The following is a 26288-nucleotide window of genomic DNA, read 5'->3' as shown; positions in this document are numbered from 1 at the left end:
ATTAAAGACCTAAATGTAAGGCTAGACACTATAAAACTCTTACAGGAAAACAGAGGCAAAACACTGTATGACATAAATCACAGGAAGATCCTTTTTGACCCAGCTCCTAGAGAAATGGAAATAAAAACAAAAATAAACAAATGGGACCTAATGAAACTTAAAAGCTTTTGCACAGCAAAGGAAACCATAAACAAGACGAAAAGACAACCCTCAGAATGGGAGAAAATATTTGCAAACGAAGCAACTGTTAATGGATTAATCTCCAAAATATACAAGCAACTCATGCAGCTCAATATTAAAAAAACCAAACAACCCAATCCAAAAATGGGCAGAAGACTTAAATAGACATTTCTCCAAAGAAGATATACAAATTGCCACAAACACGTGAAAAGATGCTCAACGTCACTAATCATTAGAGAAATGCAAATCAAAACTACAGTGAGGTATCACCTCACACCAGTTAGAATGGCCATCATCAAAAAATCTACAATCAATAAATGCTGAAGAGGGTGTGGAGAAAAGGGAACCCTCTTGCACTGCTGGTGGGAATGTAAATTGATACAGCCACTATGGAGAACAGTATGGAGGTTCCTTAAAAAACTAAAAATAGAACTACCATACGACCCAGCAATCCCACTACTGGACATGTACCCTGAGAAAACCATAATTCAAAAAGAGTCATGTACCACAATGTTCATTGCAGCACTATTTACAATAGCCAGGACATGGAAGCAACCTAAGTGTCCATCGACAGATGAATGGATAAAGAAGATGTGGCACATATATACAATGGAATGTTACTCAGCCATTAAAAGAAACGAAATTGAGTTTTTTGTAGTGAGGTGAACGGACCTAGAGTTGGTTATACAGAGCGAAGTAAGTCAGAAAGAGAAAAACAAATACCGTATGCTAACACATATATATGGAATCTAAAAAAAAAAAAGGTTCTGATGAACCTAGGGGCAGGACAGGAATAAAGACACAGATGTAGAGAATGGACTTGAGGACACGGGGAGGGTGAAGGGTAAACTGGGATGACATAAGAGAGTAATACTGACCTATATACATTTCCAAATGTAAAATAGATAGCTAGTGGGAAGCAGCTGCACATCACAGGGAAATCAGCTCGGTGCTTTGCGACCACTTAGAGGGGTGGGATAAGGAGGGTGGGAGGGAGACACAAGAGGGAGGGAATATGGGGATATACATATGTATATAGCTGATTCACTTTGTTATATAGGAGAAACTAACACAACATTGTAAAGCAATTATAATCCAATAAAGATGTTAAAAAAAAGAAAAAGAAAAAGAAAGGGGGAGGATTCTTTCAGATTAAAAGCATGTAAAGAGATTGATGGGATCCAGGGCACACTACCCCAAAACATGGAAATCTATTTCCTCCACAAGATATAACAGACAAATGCAATGCATAAAACTTTATTGGATCCTCTTTAGGAAAAAAACAGATAGGAGAGATATTCGTGGGACAATTGGGGTAAAACTGTATAAGAACTGGATTTTGAATGACATAATAGAATTAATTATTAGTTTACGTTGGGTAACAGCTTACGGAAAAATCCGAATGAACTTTCTGGCCAACCCAATATTTAAGAGGTATGTGTTATGATACCTGCAACTTATTTTTTTTTTTTTATACTTATACATATATCCCCATAACCCCTCCCTCTTGTGTCTCTCTCCCACCCTCCCTATCCCACCCCTCTAGGTGGTCACAAATCACCAAGCTGATTTCCCTGTTCTATGCAGCTGCTTCTGCCTACTGCAACTTATTTTTAAATGATTCAGCAACAGTATAAAATATGTATAGATAGTTCATTGGTGAGTGATGAAATAAATATGGTAAAACGATAAAAATTGTTGAATCTAGGTAGAGAGTATACAGATACTCACTGTAATTTTCTTTAAATTTCTCTCCATGTTTGAATATGTTCATAATGAAAAGGTTGGAGAGATTAAAAAAAATGAAACAAACATGTAACAATCAGTTTGTTGTCAACATTAAGAAAATGTAACATTTTTCAATAGTCAACTTCAACTCAATTCAGTCTTTTTATCATTAATATATTATATTTAATGTTGGACAGGGAAGCAATTTAATATGTTTCGCATTATGTGAGGTGGGGGGTCTCCAAAATCAAGAGTACCTAATAAGACCAACTGTAGATTTTAAAATGACTATGTCATTTAGATACTTGGTGGGGGATAAATATAGCACACTATACCAGATAGATGTTATTTAAACAGTTGCTCTAATACATCATAATCATAAAAAGCCCATGGCATTTGTTTCAGTTTGTTGGTTAGAGCTATGTCTCTACCCCTACACAGCCATTACTTCATTCTATGATTACTGCAGGTAGAACTAGTGTCTCTGCCTTTGGTCTTTTCTTTGCAGTGACAGATTTCTCTTTCTAAAGCACATCTTTCATTATGTCATAGATCTGCTCACAAACACAGAGTGGGTCAAGGAAGGGGAATTATTTAAGTTGGGTCTCAAAGAATAAACCAGAGAATAGCAGACTGGCTGGACAGAAAACAGGGATTCCAGGCAGAGAAAACACCCTACATTAAGTTACCAAATGGCTTAATACTTTCAGGAAGTTCTAAGTAGCTCGCTGTGTCCGGGGCACATGTGTTAAGGGAGTGATGGAAATGAGGCTGTGCAGTTAACCAAGGGTCAGATCACACTGAGTTTTGTGAACCTTGGCAAGAATTTTGGATTTTATCCTGTAGTATATGGTAGTTTAGGCAGGAAATGGACATGATCTGATTTTCCTTCTAGAATATAGTCCTAGCAAGTCTCTGACCCATCTAATCATTTCAAGGCTTCCAGATGGCTCATATTACTCATCATAGAAACCACATAAACAGGGCACCTGTGCTCCACCTTGCAACTCACCCATCCACACCTACCACATACTCAAAAACTCTCCAACAGATTTCTGGGATTCTTTGCCCCATTTCGTTCAATGTTCCATGCTCTGAGTCTCACCATTCAGTTCTGCCTTACATTAATGATATTGATTTAGACCTTCACCCTTCTGGACATAATATTGATATTTATGAGTTAGCATGATACAATGCAATTTTTGGGTAAGAAGCTCTTCCTTACACACCACCACCCAGCTCCATCTTGGCTTCCTGAACACAGCTTTTTCCTGGGACTTACCTGACTGGAACAGGGACCAAATAACAGTAGTAGAAAGACTGAGGTTAAAAGCAGGTTAGAATGGAGACAAGGAGGACAGTTGCGGAACTATCACAATGACTATGTATTAGACGAACTAAGAGAAGGAAGGTATGAAAGGGAGTGAAGAAAATCAAATAAGCAGGTTTTAAGGGGATAAGGAGCAGAGGAATGACTTCTGGGTTCCTTACAGGGATGACTAAGTGGTCCCATTCACTTAGATAAATAAAACAGGAAGCAGGTTTGATGGAGAAGACTATGACCCCAGTTGTGGATCTGTTGAGTCTGTAGTGCCTAACAGAAATTTTGATGGAGAAATCCATGGGCAGCAGGACGTCTAGGTCTGGAACTCAGGAGAATCTGCACTGGAGATAGTGATTTGGAAGTAGTGAAAGAGATAGGCAGGAATGAGATCACCTGGAGAGAGTGCTCACTGTGAGGAAAGGATGAAAGATGAAATCTTGTGGAACAAAAACATATAATGAGCAAGTAAAAAAGATAATACCTAGTGAAAAAGACCAAGTAGGAGTGTCCAGAGAGATAGAAACAAGACCCAGAAAGAGTTCCTCAGCTGTCCTGCAGACCATTAGATTTGATATTTAGAAGGGTTTTGGTGACCTTGAAGAGAGCAGTTTCAGTGAAGTGATAGTAACACATTATTTTTTTTGAAAAAGTAAGGAAGTTGAGGAAGTGTTTACAGAAAACATGGATAACTTTTCAAGAAACCTGATTACTAATGAAAGGAATGAGACGATGCTTTAGCTGGTTTCAGAGATTTTTTGTTTGTTTTTGTTTTGGTTATGTTGTTTTTATAAATGGGAAAGGTTTGAATGTGTTTCTATACTTCAAGGGAAGGAGCCCCTGAAAAACTGAGACTGAGAGGAGGCAATTGCTAGACCAAGACACCAAAGGAGGCAGGAGAATACTGTATATCCTGTGAAACAGGAAGGAAATAGGCAAAGATGCCAGCAGATAGTACGTTTGCAGATGTAGAAGTGAGAAACTGGGGAAATTAGGATCTTGCACTTTGATTCTGCCTTTGATTTAGGGGACCTGTTCCGCTGTGGAGAGTGAGAATAAAAGTTTTAAATGTGGTGAAGAATTGGCATTGCTGCAGGAAGAGTCCACTAACTATTGGAGGCAGTTAGTGGCATTAATCTGTCATTCTTGTGATCTCCCCCAGCAGCTGAAATGTAAAAGCATAGAAAATAGTTGCTATGGAAAGAAGTTCAGATTTTATCATGCAAGAACGATCCAAGTTGAAAATTAGTAGCGTAGGTATAGAGGGAGAATGGAAATTAAGTTGTTGGAAAGTAAAGGACTTAAGCAGTGTATTATAAGGTCTAGAGTAGAAAGTAAAAGAAATGAGGCTAGAGGAGAGTAATGGTATAGGTGAAAAAAGAGGAGCTGAAAAAACCTGAGGTTTTTTTTAGAAGAAAGAGCAAATACCATTGAGGTAAAGGATTGAGAGGATGATCAGGATGTTAATTGAGATGATCAGAATGTTAATCAAGGTTGGGGCTTTGGACTTTGAGATTTCGGAGGGAGAATATTTCCAAATGATGATAAAGTTCAGCATATGACCTTGGGTGTTATTTGCTGACACATGGTGTGGGTCAAGTTTGTTGAGTAGATAATGTCAAGGACTTTGAGGCTAGGGCATTGGGTGCTTTGTCCCCTGAACACTGAAGTCACCCAAGGTAAGTATGACTTGGAAGTTAAGATGCAACCCTTGAAGGTGGGTAAATGTGAAAATGGTAGATGACACTGTCCAGGAGAGGTAGAGGATGGTGTAACAAAATGGTATTAATTTTGAATGAGGAATGTATTTAAACAAGGGTAGAAAGGTAATGCTCTGGAAGAGTGATTCTCAAAGTTTACTGTGCTTAAGAATCACCTGTAGGGTTTGTTCCAACACAAATTGCTGGACCCTATTCCCAGAATGTCTGTTGCAATAGGTCTGGAGTAAAGCCAAGAAATTTGCTTTTCTAGCAAGTTCCCAGGTTTGGGGACCACTCTTTCAGACCACCACTCTGGAAGCTCTGTAATGAGAATTTGACAGAGATGAACTTGTTGAATAAAGAACAATAAGCAGCCTCCATAAGACAGAATGAGGGAGAGGGGAATAGAGATATCAGAAAGAAGAATTGCTTTCGTTTGTTTCAGTTAAGGGAATATGTGGAGAAATCATTCATTAAAATAATTGAGGAGGGAGGAAACTCTAGTCTCATGACTTGGGGTTTCCTGAAGATGTGGTGAAATAGTTTGAAGAAAAGTCAACAAGGAGCTGGTTGAGGCTCTAGGGAAAATACATAGGCTGTAAGAAAAATAAAGATTCTGAGAGGCTGCCATTTAAGGGAATAACTGAGGTAATTGTCTAGGTTGTGAAGCCCTGTGTTAGCAAAGGCTCAGATGCAAAGGGTGCCATGGAAACCTGCAGCTGGGTCACCACCTGTAAACTTTGTTACTCTTGAAATGGCTAATGGAGCTTAAGGCCTTGTTTTCCCAGAGTGAAACCAGGAGTACTCTGAGATATGGGGAGAGTGTGCCTGTGTGGTTGATCAGCTCATAATCCCTTTATCTGAACAACAGGAAAGTGGAAGATGGAAACTCCTGGGGGAATTTTCTCGATTCAACAATGGCCAAGGGCCTTTGGTGACATAGTCCCATGTGTAATATCAAGATTTGGGTGGATGTCTAGAGATGGCCAGCTTGTCTGAAGAGTACCTGGGATTTAGATATTAGCTAACCTCTCAAAAATGTAGGTTCTTTAAAAATGTAAAATGCTGTTGAATATTGATAGTTTTTCAATGTTGACTGTGAAGTATATTAACACTTCGAGCTTTGTCACTGATAACATTATAAATCATATATTTTTTTAATTTTTAAAATTGTTTTATTTTTTCAAGCAGACAGAAAAAATTTATTCAAAGTCACACAATAACTATATTAGATAGGGATTAGTGTATCTCCGTTTTATAGATATGGAAATTGAGGTTTAGTCACGCAGCTAGTAAATAGGAGAACCAAAATTTGAAGACAGACATTCTAGCTCCAGAGCCCATGCTTTTAACCACTATTCCATATACTGCCTCCACAGATGGATCATAATTTATTGAACCATTCTCCTATTGTTGGATAATTAGTTTTCTAAACTTTCAGTTACGAGTAAATGAACATCTCTTACACATGTCCTTGACACAGTTAAACAGCTATTTCTGTATGACAAATTCCTAAAAGTGAAAGAGGATCTTTTTTTAAATATCCAACAATGCCTTGCAAAATCAGAGGAACAACAAATCCGAAATTAATAAAAACTTTTTAACATGATCTCGAGCAAAGCATCTGAACTGGAGAGGAGAGAGATCCTTGTGTATTTTCTAAATTGGACTTGGATATGCAAATTAGGAACAGGTCTGTGGTCCCATCTCCTACTCCCCTCCTCACAAATTTAGACTCTGTTTTTCTGGTACTACCTTGAGGTTAGACCAAGAGCATGAAAAAAAATTGGAGGGAAACATGACAGAACATCCCAGGCCTGGGGTTGCTTGCTCTAGTCCCTCCTCCAGCTACTCTCACCCTGAGCAGCTTCTTTTTTCTCATAGAGGACCAGGCAACTTCTTCCACCACCCCAAGGCAAGTGAGGAGGGAGGTCCCAAGAAAACCTCCAGCTGGTTTTGGGGGCTGTATTTAGAAAGGGGAAGCAAGTGTGTAAATCCGTGATTGGATGCTCACGGAATGGTGGAATTGATGACGCTGCCGTCAAATTTGGGGGCGGGGGGTAGCTTGTCATCTTTACACGGTCCTAAAGATTGTGCCTACCTTTTGCCTTGAAATGTCTGATTGTGAGAGGCTTGCTGTGGTAACCTGAGCTAGCGGAGTAACAGGGGGCAATGGAAGTGTGATGGTTAATTTTATGTGTCAATTTGACTAGGCCACAAGATGCCCAGATATTTGATTAAATGTTACGTCTAGGTGTGTCAGTGAGGGTGTTTCCAGAAGAGATTAGCAATGGAATAAGTATGCTGAGTAAAGCAGATTGTGTTTTACAATGTGGGTGGGCATCATTCAGTCTGTTGAGGGCCTGAAAAGGCTAAAAAGGCAGAGGAAAGGAGAATTTGTGCTCTCTGTCTGACTGCTTGAGCTTTGGCATGGTCTTCTCCTGCCCTTATACTGGGTGGGACTTACATCATTGGTGCCCCTGTTCTCAGGCCTTTGGACCTGCACTAAAACTATACCACCATCTTTCCTGGGTCTCCAGCTTGCAGATGGCAGATTGTGGGATTTCTCAGCCTTCATGATCCTATGAGCCAATTCCTCACAATAAACCTCTTGAGATATATAAAATTTATATTGTTAATCTTTTTCCCAGCCTTCCCCAAAGGGACTTACAGCCTTTTACCAGAGTTACTGTGCACTGGAGAAAATGAAATAATCAGACCTTCCAGGGACTACTGGCCACTGACTGAACTGACACAAATTCCAGGAGACCCAAAACATCACTGTGGTCCACCAGGCAGAATAGGGGCTTACAGAGGTTAGGTGATCAATGGAGTTTTAGCTCAGATCCATCTCAGAGAGGGCGTAGTGGGTCACCAAACCTATTCTGTGGTTATTTCTCCTTTTCAAGAATGGAGAAATGCTCAGCATTTAGCAGAATCCCCACATTAGTTCCCTGACTTGTGGAGTGAGGGCTATTATGGTGGGAAAGGCAAAGTGGAAGCCACTAGAACTGCCTCTACCTAGGAAAATCGTAAACAAAAAGCACTACCACACTGCTGGAAGGATTGCAAAGATTTGTGCCACCATCAAGGACTTGAGGGATTCAGCCATGGTGAGTCCCACTACATCCCCATTCAACTCTCCTATGTGGCCTGCGCAGAAGGCAGATGGATCTTGGAGAGTGAGAGTGGATTATCATAAGCTTAACCATGTGGTGACTCCAACTGCACCTTCTGCACCAGATGTGGTTTCAATGCTTGACCAACATAACATATGCCCTGGTACCTGGGGTACAGTTATTGCTCTGGCAAGTGCTTTTTTCTTGATACCTGTTAGTTAAGACCACCAGAAGCAGTTTGCTTTCAGCTAACAAGGCAAGCAATACACCTTCACTATCCTACCCCAGAGATGTATCAATTCGCCAGCCCTACTTCATAACTTAGTTTGCAGTGATCTTGATCACTTTTTCCTTCCACAATATATTACACTGGTCCATTACATGGATGTTGTCAGAGCAAGTATTCAACTTCAGTGAAAAAAACAGCCTGTTTTTATGTTTATGCATGAAGCTTTAGAAACCGTGGAAATATTTTAAAAGATCATTTTAACAGCCCTTTGAAATTTTGGTGAGCCCTACAGAGATAGATACATCTAAATGTCTTTTACACGAGGTTATCTTTCTTCAGACTACTTGAGAGTTTCTTTTTGAATAAAAAATTATTTTCCTATGAATCTACAAGAGATCATGTTCTGGTGTTGAAGTTACCTGAACTGGGTATTTAGTAATTAATCTTAGAACCTGATAAATTTTAAAGTCATATTGGCAACTGTTAGAAAATTATACTGACAAATGGTTTAATAAATTGAGATTATCCTACGCTCTTTTTGGTCTTTCGTTTTGTTGTATCCCTTTACAGCACAGCAGCCTATGCTATAAAAAATAAAGTATTTTTCTTATTTTATATGTTATTCATATAGGTTTATAGTTTCCTTTTAGTACTGTCATTTCATATGAAAAGGATTTATAATTTGTCTGTTTCCCCCATTACTACTTAAGATGTGGCTGAGTTTTATTCATCTAGCTGGGCAAACAATATTAGGTTTCCAGGCCTGGGAATAATCCTTCGTGGTTCATGGCTCCAACCTCTGGGTTTGAGGCTCTTCTGTCTGGCCTTGAGGCTCTGCCTTTGGATTCTCCTTGCTTTTTCATGAAGTACCATGTGTTTGTAGGTAAATACTTTAATCAGCCTGTTTCCTGCCTGTAGAGTTTTAGAAGTCCAACTGTCTTTCATTTTATTCTCTATCTATTCATTTCAGTCCAAGTGGACAGTGTTTCTGTTGGTATAAAACGTTCTGGAAACTCGTGTTATCTCCTCTGTATGGCAGGGGATCTACTCCATTACACAAGAGACCTCTCCATAGGTCTTCCCTAGATAATCCTATTTTTATTTTTGGCTTCTGCTGAGGAGGCTGAGGCGCTCCAAAAGTCACACCTCTAATTTCTTCAATGACCCCTGGTATGACTGAATACTGTGATATCTGATTCCTTTCAAGGCACTAACAAAAGGTTGCCTAGTCAAATGCTTGGCTTTCTCACCAGAGTAGGTTTTCCTGACAGTGACTCTTCTAATTTTAGCATATCTGTCAGTTTGGACAGACTGAGAATTTCCCAAATCATCAAGTCTTATTTCCTTTTCAATTAACAGTTCTTCCCTTAATTTATCTCTATCCTCACCCATCTTACTATAAGAAGCCAGAAGAAAAGAGGCTGTACCTTCAACACTGCTTGGAAATCCCAGCTAAATTTCCAAGTTCATCACTTACAAATTCTGCTTCCCACATAACTGCAAGGACACAATTCAGCTAATCTTTCTGTCATTATATAACAAGGATCCCCTTTTCTCCCATTTTCAATAACATGTTCCTCATTTTCATCTGAGTCTCACCAGGAGCACTTGTAATACGAATATTTCTATGAAAAGTCTGTTCATGATGATTTAGGTATTCTCTAAGACAATTTATGTTTTTTCTACCATGCTCTTCACTTCTTTCTGAGTTCTCATTAGCAGAGTCATTAAAATCCATATTTCTACTAACAGTCTGTTCAAGGCAATATAGGTTTTTTCTGTTATGTTTCTCAAAATTCTTCCAGCCTCTGCAATTGCCCAATATTAAAGCCACTTCCACGTTTTAAAGTATTTGCTACATCAGGATCCCAGTTTTGGTATCAAAATCTGTGTTCGTTTCCTATTACAGCTGTAAACAAAATTATCACAAACTTAATGACTTAAAACAAGACAAATTGATTTTCTTACTGTTCTGTAGGTCAGAAGTTTCATGGGCTAAAATCAAAGTGTCACTAGGGCTGCTTTCTTTCTGGAGGCTCTAGGGGAGAATATATTTCCTTGCCTTTTCTGGCTTCTAGAGGCACCTGCATTCCTTGGCTCATGATTCCTTCCTCCATCTTCAAAGTCAACAGCATAGTATCTTCAAGTCTTTCTCACTGACACTTCTGACTCTCTTTTATAAGGACCCTTGTGATTACATTGGGACTATCAGGATAATTTTCCCATCTCGATATCCTTAACTTAATCACTTCTACAAAGTTACATTTGCCATCTAAGATAACATGTTCACAGGTTCTAGGGAGCCATTATTTTGTCTACCACAAGATGGAAGCTTAGATTATTTATTTGAGATCTTTTTTTTTTTTTTTAACTTTTCTGAGGTATTCATTTAGTGCTATAAATTTTTCTCTCAGAACTGCTTTAGTTGTGTCTTACAAATTTTGATATGTTGTTATTTATGTCTCACTCACTTTAGTGTGTTTTTTAAAATTTCCCTTGAGACTTCTTTCTGACCCATGGGTTATTTAGAAATGTGATGTTTACTTTGCAAGTGTTTGAAGACTTTCCTTTTATCTTTCTGTAACTGATTTCTATTTTGTTTGCTTTGTGATCAGAGAACACATTGTGTATGATTTAAATTTTTTTTAATTTATTGAATTTGCTTTCTGGCCCACGATATGGTCTATCTTGGTATATGTTTCCTGGGTACTTGTAATGAAGCTATGTTGAGTAAATTGTGCTACAAATGTCCATTACAGCCTGTTTGTTGATGGTGTTGAGTTCTGTACCTTTGCTGATTTTCTGCTTTGTCATATAGATTTTTGAGAAAAGGATGTTGAAGTTTCCAACTTATAACTGTGGATGTGTCTATTTCTTCCTTCAGTCCTATCAGTTCTTGCTACACATATTTTGCAGCTCTGTTGTTGGGCACATATATATTTAGTGTTTTTATGTCTTACTGATGGATTGACTCTTTAACTACACACCCTTTCTCTGGTAATTTTTTCTTAGAAGTCTAATTTATCTGATATTAACATAGCCACTCCTGCTTTCTTTTGCTTAATATGTGCAAGAATTTTTTTCATTCTTTTACTTTTAACTTGCCTATATCATTATATCTAAATTTCCTGTATGAGTTTCTTACAGACAGCATATAGTTGGGTTATAATTTTTAATACACTCTGGGAATTTCTGACTTTTAATTGGTCCATTTAGATATTTACATTTAAAATAATCATGTATATTTAGGGCTTTATGTCTGACAGTTTAATTTTTGTTTTCTGTTTTCCTCTCTGTTTTTATCTCCCTGCAAGTTGCTTCAGAATTTTTTACATTTCCATTTTGATTATCTATATAGTTTTTTATTGTGTCTTTTTGTATAGCTTTTTAGTAGTTTCTCTAGGTATTACATTATACATACATAATTTATTACACTGGCATACAGTGTAATAAATGACTACACTGGCATAGTCATTTACCAGTTCAAATGAAGGGTAGAAACCTTGTGTTAGAGTTCTCCAGAGAAACAGAACAGGATATATAGATATAGACATAGATATATAAGAGGAGATTTATTATAGGAATTGGCTTATGCAGTTATGGAAGCCAAGAAGTCCCACAATCTGTTGTCAGCAAGCTTGGGAACCAGGAACTGGTGGTATAATTCAGTCTGAATCTGAAGGTTTGAGAAAAAGGGGGCCACTGGTGTAAGTCCTGGAGTCCAAAGGCCCAAGAACCAGGGGCTCCAATGTCCAATGGTAGGCAAGGATAGATGTTCCAGCTTAAAGAAGAGAGAGAATTTGCCCTTCCTTCACCTTTTTGTTCCATTCAAGTCCTCAAGACTTTGGATGATACCTGACCAAACATGGGAATTGTGAAGAGTGAATATCTCTACTCAATCTACTGAATCACATGTTAATCTCTTCCAGAAATACCCTCATAGGCACACCCAGAAATAATGTTTACCAGCTATCTGGGCATACCCCAGCCCAGTCAAATTAACACATGAAATTAACTGTCACAATTCTTATCTCCCTTTATGTTCCATTATCCTCCCCAGTTTATAGTTTAGTCGTCTTAAATATTTTCTCTCCATACATTTAAAATGTTACATTCTTGGCTTCAATTTTCAAATATAAGTTACAAAATTCAAGAGGAGAATAAATGTCTAATGTATTTACCCATATTTTTTTTACTGTGTTCTTTCTTCCTTCTTGATATTCCAAGATTTCTTTTTGTGCTGTTGCTTTTATATTTAGCGAACTTCACTTAGCCTTTCTTTCTTCTTTTTTTGAGGTTTATAAAATAATCTTTTTAAAATTTTTTTCTTGCTTTACCGAGGTATAATTGACAAAAAAATTGGAACACAGTTAAAGTGTACAATGTGATTATTTCCTATACATACATATTGTGAAATTATTTCCTAGCCTTTTTTTGTACAGTAGATCTACTGAAAACAAATTCTCTTAGCTTTCCTTCATCTGAGAATATCTTGATTATCTGCTATTTCCTGAAAAATATTTTCACTGGATATAGGATACCAGGTTTATGGCTCTTTTCTATCACCAGTTGAAAAATGTACCACTTCCTTCTAGCCTATGTGGTTTCTGATGAGAAATCCATCATCATTCAATTCTTTTCCCCTAAGGTTAAGGTGTTGTTTCTTTCTTTCTGCTTTTAAACTTTTTCTTTGTCTTTAGTTTTCATAAGTTTTACTATAATGTGTGTTGAAGTGAATTTTTAGAGGGTTCATCCTGTTTGGTGTTCCCTTAATTTCTTGCATCTGTAATCTTTCTTCTCCTGGGGCTCTAATGACATGAATGTTAGATATTTTGTTATAGTCCTACAGGTATCTAAGGTTTTGTTTGTTGCTTTCAGACTTTTTTCTCCCATTTTTTCAGATTTGGGTGATTTCTATTGTTCTGTCTTCAAATTCCCTGATTCTTTCCTCTGTTCCTTGCATTATGTTACTGAGCCCATCCATTGAGTTTTGTTTTGTGTATTTTTTTGTTTTTCTTTTTTTTGTTTTTGGTTATTGTATTTTTAAATCTAAAGTTTCCATTTGGTTCTTCTTTATGTTTTCTAATTCTTTGTTGAGAGCTTTTTTTTTTTGTTTCTTTCTTTTTTGCTAAAGCTCCCTATGTTTTCATTTGGTTCAAGCATGTTTAAAACTGTTCACTGAAGCATTTTTATGATAGTTGTTTTAAAATCTTTGTCAGATAATTCTAATATCTGTCATCTCAGTGTTTGCATCTATATTATTTATTGTTCAGTTTGAGATCTTCCTGGTTCTTATTATAATGAGGGATTTTTTATAAACATGGCCATTTGGGTAATTATAAGACTCTAAATCATATTTAAACCTGGTGTAGCTGGCTTCCATTGATACTAGTCTAGCAAAGGAGGAGGAATATTCCACTTTACTATTGCCAGGTGGGAATAGAAGTTCAGGTTGTTCACAAGGCCTCTGTTGACACACAAGCAGGGAACTCCTCATTACTGATGGGAGGGCTAGGAGTCTCGTTCCTCAGTGGCCTTGACTGATATTTCCCTTGCTAGAAGTTGTAAAGTGCCTTATTACAGCTTTTCTTGTGGTCTCCAATAACACCACACGGTAGAATATGGTCTTACTTCTGCCTGATAAAAAGTCTTGGCCCCCTACTCAGCTTTCCTACTATATCTACTACTCAGCCTCCCTACTGCACCTATTAATCCCTACTACACCTACAACTCAGTCTCCTTACCCCCACTCCCCAGGGAGAGGATGGTGTGTGAGGGTGGTGTGATGTGGCAGTAGTAAGGAAACCTTGCCAGAGCCTGATGAGTGTTTCAGCCTAGGCTCCCCATTCAGCGTTTTTTTTTTTTGTTATTGTTGTTTGGGGGAAGGCCACAGTTTTTTCTGTGATGTTTGGCTGGAACATAGCAGTTATTGTACAAAAGTTTCCTATATCACTAGGTTGTCCCTTTCTATTCCTTTGGCTAAAGACAACAGGCTTTTCTTGGGGCTTTTTGTCTGTGCCCCTCAGCATTTCCAGGTTACTGCCTTCTTCAATTCCAAGTCTGGGATATATAAGGCAAGGGAAAAAACCCTGGAAACTTACCATTGTGACTGACCTTCCACAGACCCGAGGTTTCTACTAATCTGCCTTCTTTTCTCTATCTTTCAAATCTTTCTTATGTTTGCTCTGTATATACCGCCCATGGGTTTTAGTTATACTTAGAGGAAGGAAGAGGGAAAATTATGTCTACTCCATCTTCTCAGAAATGGAATAGCTAATAAGTAATTTTATAGTTATTAAAAGAAAAAACCCCAAATTCAACTTCTACTACATGGAAACTACTATAGATGTTCTTTCACAAGTACAATTTAAATAACTGAACTTTATCAAAATTTAAAAATTTGCTCTGTGAAGAGCACTTGTAAGCAAGTGAAAAGGTAATCCACAGTCTAGGAGAATTGAACCACTGCATGACCCGATAATAAATGAATGTCAATGTCTCCATAGAAAATTAATCCAAGATAAAATAGACTTTAAAATAAAGAATGTTATAAGAGACAAGAAAGGACACTACATAATGATGAAGTGATTAATCTAAGAAGAAGACATAACAATTATAAATATATATGCACCCAACATAGGAGCACCACAATACAGAAGGCAAATGTTAACAGCTATAAAAGAGTAAATTGACAGTAACACAATAATAGTGGGGGACTTTAACACCTCACTTACACTAATGGACAGATCATCCAGACAGAAAATTAATAAGGAAACACAAGCTTTAAACAACACAATAGACCAGATAGATTTAATTGATATTTATAGGACATTCCATGCGAAAACAGCAGATTACACTTTCTTCTCAAGTGCACACGGAACATTCTCAAGGATAGATCACATCTTGGGTCACAAATCAAGCCTTGGAAAATTTAAGAAAACTGAAATCATATCAAGCATTTTTTCTGACTACAACGCTATGAGATTAGAAATAAACTACAGGGAAAAAAACGTAAAAAACACAAGACATGGAGGCTAAACAATATGCTACTAAATAAACAAGAGATCACGGAAGAAATCAAAGAGGAAATCAAAACATACCTAGAGACAAATGACAATGAAAACACGACGATCCAAAACCTATGGGATGCAGCAAAAGCAGTTCTAAGAGGGAATATTATAGCAATACAATCCTACCTCAAGAAACAAGAAAAATCTCAAAAAAAACAATCTAACCTTACACCTAAAAGAACTAGAGAAAGAAAAACAAACAAAACCCAAAGTTAGTAGAAGGAAAGAAATCATAAACATCAGAGCAGAAATAAATGAAAAAGATATGAAGGAAACAACAGAAAAGATCAATAAAACTAAAAGCTGGTTCTTTGAGAAGATAAGCAAAATTGATAAACCTTTAGCCAGACTCATCAAGAAAAAGAGGGAGAGGACTCAAATCACTAAAATTAGAAATGAAAAAGGAGAAAATACAATGGACACCGCAGAAATACAAAGCATCGTAAGAGACTACTACAGGCAACTCTATGCCCATAAAATGGACAACCTGGAAGAAATGGACAAATTCTTAGAAAGGTATAACCTTCCAAGACTGAACCAGGAAGAAATAGAAAATATGAACAGACCAATCACAAGTAATGAAATTGAAACTGTGATTAAAAATCTTCCAACAAACAAAAGTCCAAGACCAGATGGCTTCACAGGTGAATTCTATCAAACATTTAGAGAAGAGCTAACACCCATCCTTCTCAAACTCTTCCAAAAAATTGCAGAGGGAGGAACATTCCCAAACACATTCTATGAGGCCACCATCACCCTGATACCAAAATCAGACAAAGACACTACAAAAAAAGAAAATTACAGACCAATATCACTGATGAATATAGATGCAAAAATCTTCAACAAAATACTAGCAAACAGAATCCAACAACACATTAAAGGGATCATACATCATGACCAAGTGGGATTTATCCCAGGGATGCAAGGATTCTCCAATATATGCAAATCAATCAATGTGATACACCATATTAACAAATTGAAGAATAAAAGCAATATGATCATCTCAACAGATGCAGAAAAACCTTGTGACAAAATTCAACACCCATTCCTGATAAAAACTCTCCAGAAAGTGGGCATAGAGGGAACCTACCTCAACATAATAAAGGCCATATATGACAAACCCACAGCAAACATCATTCTCAATGGTGAAAAACTGAAAGCATTTCCTCTAAGATCAGGAAAAGACAAGGATGTCCACTCTCGCCACTATTATTCAACATAGTTTTGGAAGTCCTAGCCACAGCAATCAGAGAAGAAAAAGAAATAAAAGGAACATGAATTGGAAAAGAAGAAGTAAAACTGTCACTGTTTGCAGATGACATGATACTACACATAGATATTACTAAAGATGCCACCAGAAAACTACTAGAGGTAATCAATGAGTTTGGTAAGCTTGCAAGATACGAAATTAATGCACAGAAATCTTGCATTCCTATTCACTAACCATGAAAGATGAGAAAGAGAAATTAAGGAAACACTCCCATTCACCATTGCAACAAAAAGAATAAAATACCTAGGAATAAACCTACCTAAGGAGGTAAAAGACCTGAACTCAGAAAACTATAAGACACTGATGAAAGAAATCAAAAATGACACAAACAGATGGAGAGATATACCATGTTCTTGGATCAGAAGAATCAATATTGTGAAAATGAATGTACTACCCAAAGCAATCTACAGGTTCAATGCAATCCTGATCAAATTACCTATGGCATTTTTTACATAACTAGAACAAAAAAAATCTTAAAATTTGTATAGAGACAGAAAAGACACGGAACAGCCAAACAATCTTGAGGGAAAAAAACAGAGCTGGAGGAATCAGACTCCCTGACTTCAGACTATACTACAAAGCTACAGTAATCAAGACAATATGGTACTGGCACAGAAACAGAAATATAGATCAATGGAACAAGATAGAAATCCCGGAGATAAACCCATGCACCTATGGTCAACTAATCTATGACAAAGGAGGCAAGGATATACAATGGAGAAAAGACAGTCTCTTCAATAAGTGGTGCTAGGAAAACTGGACAGCTACATGTAAATGAATGAAATTAGATCACTCCCTAACACCATACACAACAATAAGCTCAAAATGGATTAAAGACCTAAATGTAAGACTGGACACTATAAAACTCTTAGAGGAAAACATAGGAAGAACACTCTTTGACATAAATCACAGCAAGATCTTTTTGACCCACCTCCTAGAGAAATGGAAATAAAAACAAAAATAAACAAATGGGACCTAATGAAACTTAAAAGGTTTTGCACAGCAAAGGAAATTGTAAAGAAGATGAAAAGACAACCCTCAGGATAGGAGAAAATATTTGCAAACAAATCAACAGACAAAGGATTAATCTCCAAAATATATAAACAGCTCATGCAGCTCAATATTAAAAAAACAAACAACCCAATCAAAAAACGGGCAGAAGATCTAAGTAGACATTTCTTCAAAGAAGACATACAGATGGCCAAGAGGCACATGTAAAGCTGCTCAACATCACTAGTTATTAGAGAAATGCAAATCAAAACTACAATGAGGTATCACCTCACACCAGTTAGAATGGCCATCACCAGAAAATCTACAAACAACAAATGCTGGAGAGGATGTGGAGAAAAGGGAACCCCCTTGCACTGTTGGTGAGAATGTAAATTGATACCGCCACTATGGAGAACAGCATGGAGGTTCTTTAGAAGACTAAAAATAGAGTTACCATATGACCCAGCAATCCCACTACTGGGCATATACTCAGAGAAAACCATAATTCAAAAAGAGTCATGTGCCACAGTGTTCATTGCAGCACTATTTACAATAGCCAGGTCATGGAAGCAACATAAATGTCCATCGACAGATTAATGGATAAAGAAGATGTGGTACATATATACAATGGAATATTACTCAGCCATAAAAAGGAACGAAATTGGGTCATTTATAGAGACATGGATGGACCTAGAGACTGTCATACAGAGTGAAGTAAGTCAGAAAAAGAAAAACAAATACTGTATGCTAACACATATATGTGGACTCTAGAAAAATGGTACAGAGGAACTGGTTTGCAAGGCAGAAATAGAGACACAGATATAGAGAACAAATGTATGGACCCCAAGGGAGGAAAGCAGGGGTGGGGGGTGGGGGGTGGGATGAATTGGGAGATTTGGATTGACATGTATACACTAATATCTATAAAATAGATAACTAATAAGAACCTGCTGTATAAAAATAAATTAATAAAACTAAATTTAAAAAAATCCAGCTAAAAATGAAAACAAAATGATATAATTAGAGCATCATTTTACAACCTTCAGTGTACTAGTGAATATAGGTATCTGACCATTAACAGCTGCTAATACTGGAAGAGAATAAAAATAAAGGTTAGGTTCATCCTGATGAAAGAATATAACATTATCTATAATCTTGCCAAACTAAACAAACCTGAGTTTTATCAAGTCTCTGGATCCAACAACCAAATTTCAGAAAATACAAAAGAAGAGCAACGTGGAAATACACCATCAGTGTGTAATCAGCAAAATCTCATCTATAGGAAATTCTGCAGGTCCATGGCCCAAGTTCTGCAACAAATACATTTTAAAAGACATATCAAAAGGACAAAGATAAGTGAGAGGAGAAAGCAGAACAAAATTTTGGAAGCTGAAAATTAGATGAGTGAGTCTTAATCTATGGTAGACAAGGAGCTTAAACCAGCAGTGGGCAAACTGGTTCAGAAATTCGTGTTATTAGTTATCTCTGAAACTGGGGATGCGGATAGGGCTGAAAATAAGAGGACTGGCTGAAAAATCTGTTCAAGAAGCAGTAAAGTCCAGGTACCCTCTCATACTGCACATGGATGGGAGCCAGCCCCTTGTCTCTTCCAGAAGAAAAGTAGATGTTTATTCTCTGTAAAAAGTTTAACAGAAAAGATGGATGATGGATAATAGACATGACTGAGTGTTCTGTGCTAACTCAGAGTTGAGTAAAGGTCTACATCTTGAATGATGAATCCCCATCCTGGTTTTCCATACATCTCCCCAAATGCTAACAGCCAGGCTTATACAGTAAGTCCCCTACATATGAACCTTCAAGTTGCAAACTTTCAAAGATGTGAATGCGCGTCCGCATGTCCAATCGTGTTAGTTCATGTGTCTCGCATACATTGTCACGTGCGTGCATCCTCTACAAGTGGTTGTGCTTTTGTGTACTTTACTGTACAGTACTGTATAGAGTACGGTAGTATGTATCTTTATTTCAAGCTAGATCTGCAAGAGGACAACTTCATTGAACTTCCTTGCTGTGCAACACAAGAGGCTTACTAATGAAGACCTGATGGAATTGGAGGTCCAGAGAAAGGACGAAGAGAGACAAGAGGAAGAAGTAACTGAAGAACCAAAGAGATTCACGACACAGGAAATGGCAAGGGAATTTTTTTTATTTGAGGAGGCACTGTTAGTTTTTGAGGCATGGGATCTGAATGTAGAACGGTACACGAAGGTTGCAGCAGCCGTTCAGAATGCAATCCAGTGCTACTGTGTCATCTACGACGAGAAAAAAAAGAGCTACTACCCAGACATCACTGGATCGTTTTTTCAAGAGGGTAAATAGAACTGAATCCAAAGAGGAACCAGAACCTGTGCCATCAATGTCAGGTGTGAGTGAAATTGCAGCTTGCCCTTTGTCTCCTGTTGCTGACGATCCTTCAGCTCTACCATCTCCCACCTCCTCTCCCTCCTCCAGTCAGTAACTCTTCTTGTCTGTTCACTCGATGCCAGCTCCTGTATGCCAGCTGTTGTACTGTACTTTTCAAGGTACTATACTGTAAGATTAAAATTTTTTTTTTATTTTTTGTGTGTTTGTTTTTTATGTATTATTTGTGTGAAAAGTATTATAAACCTATTACGGTACAGTACTATCTAGCTGGTTGTGTTAGTTGGGTACCTAGGCTAACTTTGTTGGACTTACAAACAAGTTGGACTTACGAACTTGCTCTCAGAATGGAACTCATTCGTATGTAGGGGACTTAGTGTATGCTCTATGTATAAGAGGAGAAGATTCTTAACTGAATATTCAACCCAACCCAATAAAAAAGATCTAAAAGTACTGACAGTTGGTGGGTCCCCCAAAACACAATCAGGTCAAGTCACCATGAAGTGAAACTGAACTGTCAACAAACACCACCAATGTCCACAGAGCTTCCAATCAGTTTTCTAGTATCCTGTTCAAGACACTAGACATCCAAGAATTATCAGATATTTAAAGAAAGCCTTCAACCTCCAAAACAGACATCAAATAATTTGGAAGAAATCCATTTCAAATCATCACTAATATTCTCTGAGATATAAAAGAAATTATATACAAGAAACATGAAATGATGCTCCAAAATAAAGAAACATTTGGGGGGAAGAGAGCTCTTTGAAAATTAAAAACAATAGCAGAAACAAAAAGTGCAATAGAAAGTTTACAGGATAAATTAAGAAAACACAGAGAAAAATTTAGAGTTAGGAGAAAAGTAAAAGATGCCTAAAATCTGAGTAGCTTGAATTCTAGTAAAGGCAAAATGAGAAAAGAGTGGAGTGGGAGTATTATCAAAGAAATAATTCAATAAAATTTCCCAGTAAGTTATATGTTTTCAGTTTGACCAGTCCTACCAACTACTCAGCAAACATTTCAGAAGAAATACTCCAAATTAAGATGCATCACCATGAAACTTCAAACTCTGGCCATAAAGAGAACACTCTAAAATCTTCCAAAGAGAAGAAAACCAAAGGTCACATACAGTAATTTGATATTAAAACAACATTGCATTTCTCAACAACAAAGCTGAAAGCTAGAAGACAACAGAGTAGTAATCTCAAGTTTTTGAGGGAAAATGATTTGTAACCTGAAATTTTATACCCAGTATAAATAAAATTTGTAAGGGTAGTACTAGCTATTGTAACAAATAAACCTCCAAATTACAGTGGCTTAATGCAATAAAAGTTTACTTCTTATTTATGTAACAGAGCAATATAAGTGTTCCTGTTTGGAACATGGCCTTCCATTTGTTGATTCAGAGACCCATCTTCCTAAAATTTTATGATTTTTTCCCTCCTCATGGAATTTGCAGTCCTCTGCCTTCAGACTGTGGATGGGAAGAGGGAAGAAGAGGGGGTGGAGGAGAACACAGACTTATTAAGCTCATTGACCTGGAAGTGATTCACGCCACTTTTCTTCACATACTGTAGGTGAGAACTAGTCATCTGCCACCTTCTAGATGTCAGGAGTCAAGAAAATATACCTCCTGGGTAGCCAAGAACTTCCATCAATGAATCTTCACAATGAAAGGAAGAGCACATATTCCTGGTGGACAGCCAGCCATTTCTGCCACACCAGCCAAAATATCAGTTGAATGTAAAAGAATAAAAATATTGTTTAGACATATGAGGTCTCAAATAACCTTTCTTCTGTGTACTCAGGAAGCTCCTTATAGAGCTACTCCAACAGAGGAAGGAAATGAAGACATGAATGGTAATCAGGGATTTAATGCAGAAGAGAGGTGAAGAAAATCCCCAGGGTAATAGGAAAGGGAGAATCCAGGGTTGCAGGTGTGCAGTAGGCTTAGAGAACAACTAGTACAGATTTGGGCAGGCATTCAGAGGGCTCCAAGAAAGAGAGTTCCAAGAAGATAAAACTAATAGAACATTTGATGGTTTACAATTATGGGGAGGATTTATATTTATGGTGGAGAATCTTAGAAAACCAAACTAACATACCAGAAAAAGACAATTACTAACTCTAGGGAAAACAGAAACCAAAAAGTTGTACAGGAAAAGAGATGTATTTAGTTGCAGTTTCCTACATGGAGTGATATAATAAGAAATACATTTGATCTTTGTCCATGGTTCCTGGCACAGAGCTTCCTGAGAATTTCCTTAGTGATAGGAGTATTTTTTGTCATTCATAATAATTCCCTTTTAACCATACATGAGTTTACACTAATGAGGTGACTATTGGTGAGTCTCTAGAGAGCTTCAGGATGGCGGCTGGTAGCCAGAAGATCCAACCATTTGATTAAAAGGTTAGAATTTTCAGCTGTACCTCCCAACCTCCAGGGAGGGAAGAGGGGCTGGAGGTTGGGTTTAATCACCAATGGCCAATGAATTAATCATTTGTGCCTAGGTAATAAAACTGCCATAAAATTCCCTGAACAACAGGGTTTAGAAAGCTTCTGGGTGGATGAACACATTGAGGTGCTGGGAGGGTGGTGCTCCCAGAGGGGGCATGGAAGCTCTGCTCCTCCACTCCTCTCACATACCTTGCACTATGCATTTCTCCCATTTGGCTATTCCTGAGTGCCATCCTTTTTAATAATCCAGTAAGGGTAAGGAAAGCACTCTCCTGAGTTCTTTGAATTATTCTAGCCAATTATCAAGCCTGAGGGGGGGATTGTAGGAACCCCCGGATTTGTAGCCAAGTTGGACAGAAGTAGAGGTAACTTGAGGAACCTAATACTTGAGACTAATGTCTGAAGTGAGGCCAGTACTGTGGAATGCAATCCTAACTCCAGGAGTTGGTGTCAGATTTGGCTGATGTCAGGAAGGACAGAACACCAGACACAGCTTGGCTTTGAACAGTATTCAAATAATTATAACAACATAAACTGAATATTGATTTACCAAAATTACAATGTAAATATATAAATACAATTATAATACAAAAATAATTGAAAGAGAATTTGTGTGTGTGTGTGTGTGTATGTGTATGTCTGTTTGTGTTGGAGTGGAGTCTCAGTAAGAAAGCACTAAATCCTCATCTTCCAAGGCGGAAAGTCAATAGATAATGCCTGAAACTGAAACGAACAAGACATAGCCATATATGAATGCTTTTAGAAATATGAAGGTAATGCAAAAGGAATAGCCTGTGAAATGCAGGAATGGGGTTAGATAAAGGAGGGAGTGTCAGAGCCTACTTTATTTTATAAGCAGTTTTCTAGAATGTTTATGTCTTTTAAACTATGTTATATGGGTAACTTTGATTGACATGAAAATAAATTTATTTTTGAAAACTTACCTACACAATATCACCCTACAGATATCCAGAAAGGAGAACAGATTGAAATCATAGGAGATGGAAGGCAGAGAGACTAGTTAAAAGCCTACAGCAGCAGTTCAGGAAAAGAGATAATCCGTACTGAATGAATGCAGTTTCAGTGAGAACAGAGGAAAAAGGACAGATATAACATGGTCACAAATCAATTAGGGAAGAAATAAAAGTAAGAGAGGAACATGTAATAGCTGCAACATTTTTATCTTTTATAACTGCATCTATGGCAGTGCCATTCTTAGAGAGAGGAAATGTAGGAGCAAGAACAAATTAAAAAGAAAGATAATGAGATCAGTTTTGGATGTCATGGATATGAGAAGCTGACTTCTAGAGCCCAGAAGAGAGATTATAGGTGTGGATCTAGATTTGCCAAGAGCAGAATATCAGTGTTAAATAATTAATGCCAAGGTTGACACAGTAAAGATTGCTCAGGATAGAGCTTGCAGAGTGATAAGAAAGTCAACAACTCAACTCTGGTGAATGCCAACATTCAAGAGCAAAGAAAGAAGAGACACTGCACAAGAGAATGAATAGAGATAGAGGGAGATGTAGAAGCCGAAATACAGTGATGTCTCAGAGTCCAGCAGGAAGAAGAGTGTCAACATGAGACGAATCTGTAACGTCAGTGTGAAAGAGAAGTTAGTAAAAAAAACATTAAAGAGTGTTATATTTGGCAGAAGTGGTTTAAACATAATGGGAAGTTAAAAGTAACATTCTGTTGAAGAAAGTAACTATGAAGGGAAGGCAAGAGAAGTGGCAGAACCCACGTGGGGAAAAGGGTCAAAGGAAGGTTGTTTGTATGTTCACTTAATGTCTTTTTTACCTGATTACAAAAGTAAAATATGCTTTATAAAGAAATTCTGGAATGTTATTCAGCCATGAGAAAGGAGGATAACCTGCCATTTGCAACAACATGGATGGGCCTCGAGCACATTATGATAAGTGAGATAAGGGAGACAGAGAAAGACAAGCGCTGTATGATATCACTTATGTGGAATCTAAAAAAAAGTCAAACTCATAAAAAACAGACAGTAAATGGTGATTACCAGGGGGTGGGGCTAAGGGGACAAAATGGATGTTGTTTAAGACTATGAACTTGTAACAAACAAAGCCATAGAGATCTAATGCACAGTATAATCAATGTAGGCAACAATAGTGTACTGTAACTATGTAATGTGATAAATGCCACTACAAGGGCAATCATGTTACAATACACAAAGGTATCAAAGAAACATGTTGTACACCTTAAATTTACACAATGTTATATGTTAAATTTATTCAAAAATAGAAAAAGACAAAAATTTAGAAATAAATGCAGAGGTCATATTTTGATATACATATTATCAATATATTTTTCACTTCCAGTCCTTGTTAACTATGTGTTTTTCCTCATTTAAACTAAAAGAGAACATACACATTTTCTCAAGAGAAATAAAATACTTTAGAAATGGAGAGAAAATTATTTGGGGTTTCAAAACTAAAGATCTTGCAAGATTTTTTAAAGTGCCGAATATTTTGAGATTTAAGAACATTTTGCCTTACAGAATTCAATGCATCTACCTTGTGCCATAACTAAAAAATTTGGGAAAATATGTGATATATAAGAATAAATTTTTTCCGATCCCCACAACAGATAAGCATCCAGACTTGGAGAAAGGAAAGGAAAAATTAAAGAACTTTCTACCTTTATATATCCCTGAGACAGGGCCCTCCCCAGGAGCTGCATCTAGTTGAGAATTGAGGGAGGGGGACATGACAGAAAATCCAGGTGAGTGTGAGAGATCCCAGAGAAGAGGAAACCTGTGCCTGGTTTTCTACATGTAACCTGAAAAAATGGTAAGTATTTTGGAGTTTCCCTGGGTCTAGCATGGCATGGGGGCAGTGGAGGAGACCTGGCTACATGGACATTTGGGATTTACACAACCTTATCAAATTTCTTGTGCTCTGGGTGGCACAGGAACACCCAAGAAGAGGCCTTGCAGCAAGGAAGCAGAGCCATGAGCTGTGTGAACTAACATCTGGAAGCCAGACAGGAAATGATAGCCGACTTTCTGCCAGTACAGTCAGATGATGGCAGAGAGCTAATTGGTCCCCAGAGTCCACAGCCTTGGCCTGCTGAATACCCCTGGAATTTAGTCACAGATCCAGGAACACTATGAATAAATTTCTACCTCCCAGTTCAATTGAGGGCTTGAAATAGAACTTAGGTTTATTTGTAGAAAAACTAAAGAAAGTTGTATTTTTTTTCTTCCCTCTCTTTATGGACTGAGATTTGTGCCCATTACCCATATAAAACTATGAAAATGAAAATAGAACCCCCCCCCAATAATGTCAGCACTGAGAGATACCTACTGTTAGCATTTTTGGCATAAGACAAAAAAATCACCTCTTATTTTAATGTAACAGTGTCGGGCGAGATGGGCCCTGCCCTTTGATGGTGGAAATGGGACAGGGGAGAGGAGATACTTATGAGAGTATCAAGCTGTGGTCATATGGTTGGACTGCTGAGGTACATATCCTTCTTGCTCTGCATTCAGATATGCATGAACTCTTTGTTATTGTTGGGAACCCAAATTTTTAATGGAGACTAAACATAGTGCAGGAAAGGTCACTAATATCACATGTGGTATCAGCCACATCCACCTCAAAAATTAATGACCCAAACCAGGAGACCCTCCTAACTTAGAACTGAGGAATAGGTATTAAGGATGGTGGGCTTTTGGTATTACTGCTTCCTTCTTTGTTTTACCACACCCAATACATAGAATCTTTCCTTTTCCTAGGAGCCTGCATTTAATTTGAAATTGGCTCACGCAGATGGAAAGGGTAGACATTTGTTCATCTATTCCCCCATTTCTCTCAAAGAA

The sequence above is a fragment of the Eschrichtius robustus genome, chromosome 3 (assembly GCF_028021215.1).
Source record: "Eschrichtius robustus isolate mEscRob2 chromosome 3, mEscRob2.pri, whole genome shotgun sequence".
Classification (NCBI taxonomy): Eukaryota; Metazoa; Chordata; class Mammalia; order Artiodactyla; family Eschrichtiidae; genus Eschrichtius; species Eschrichtius robustus.
The sequence above is the reverse complement of the archived record's forward strand: the minus strand, read 5'-3'. Positions refer to the sequence as shown.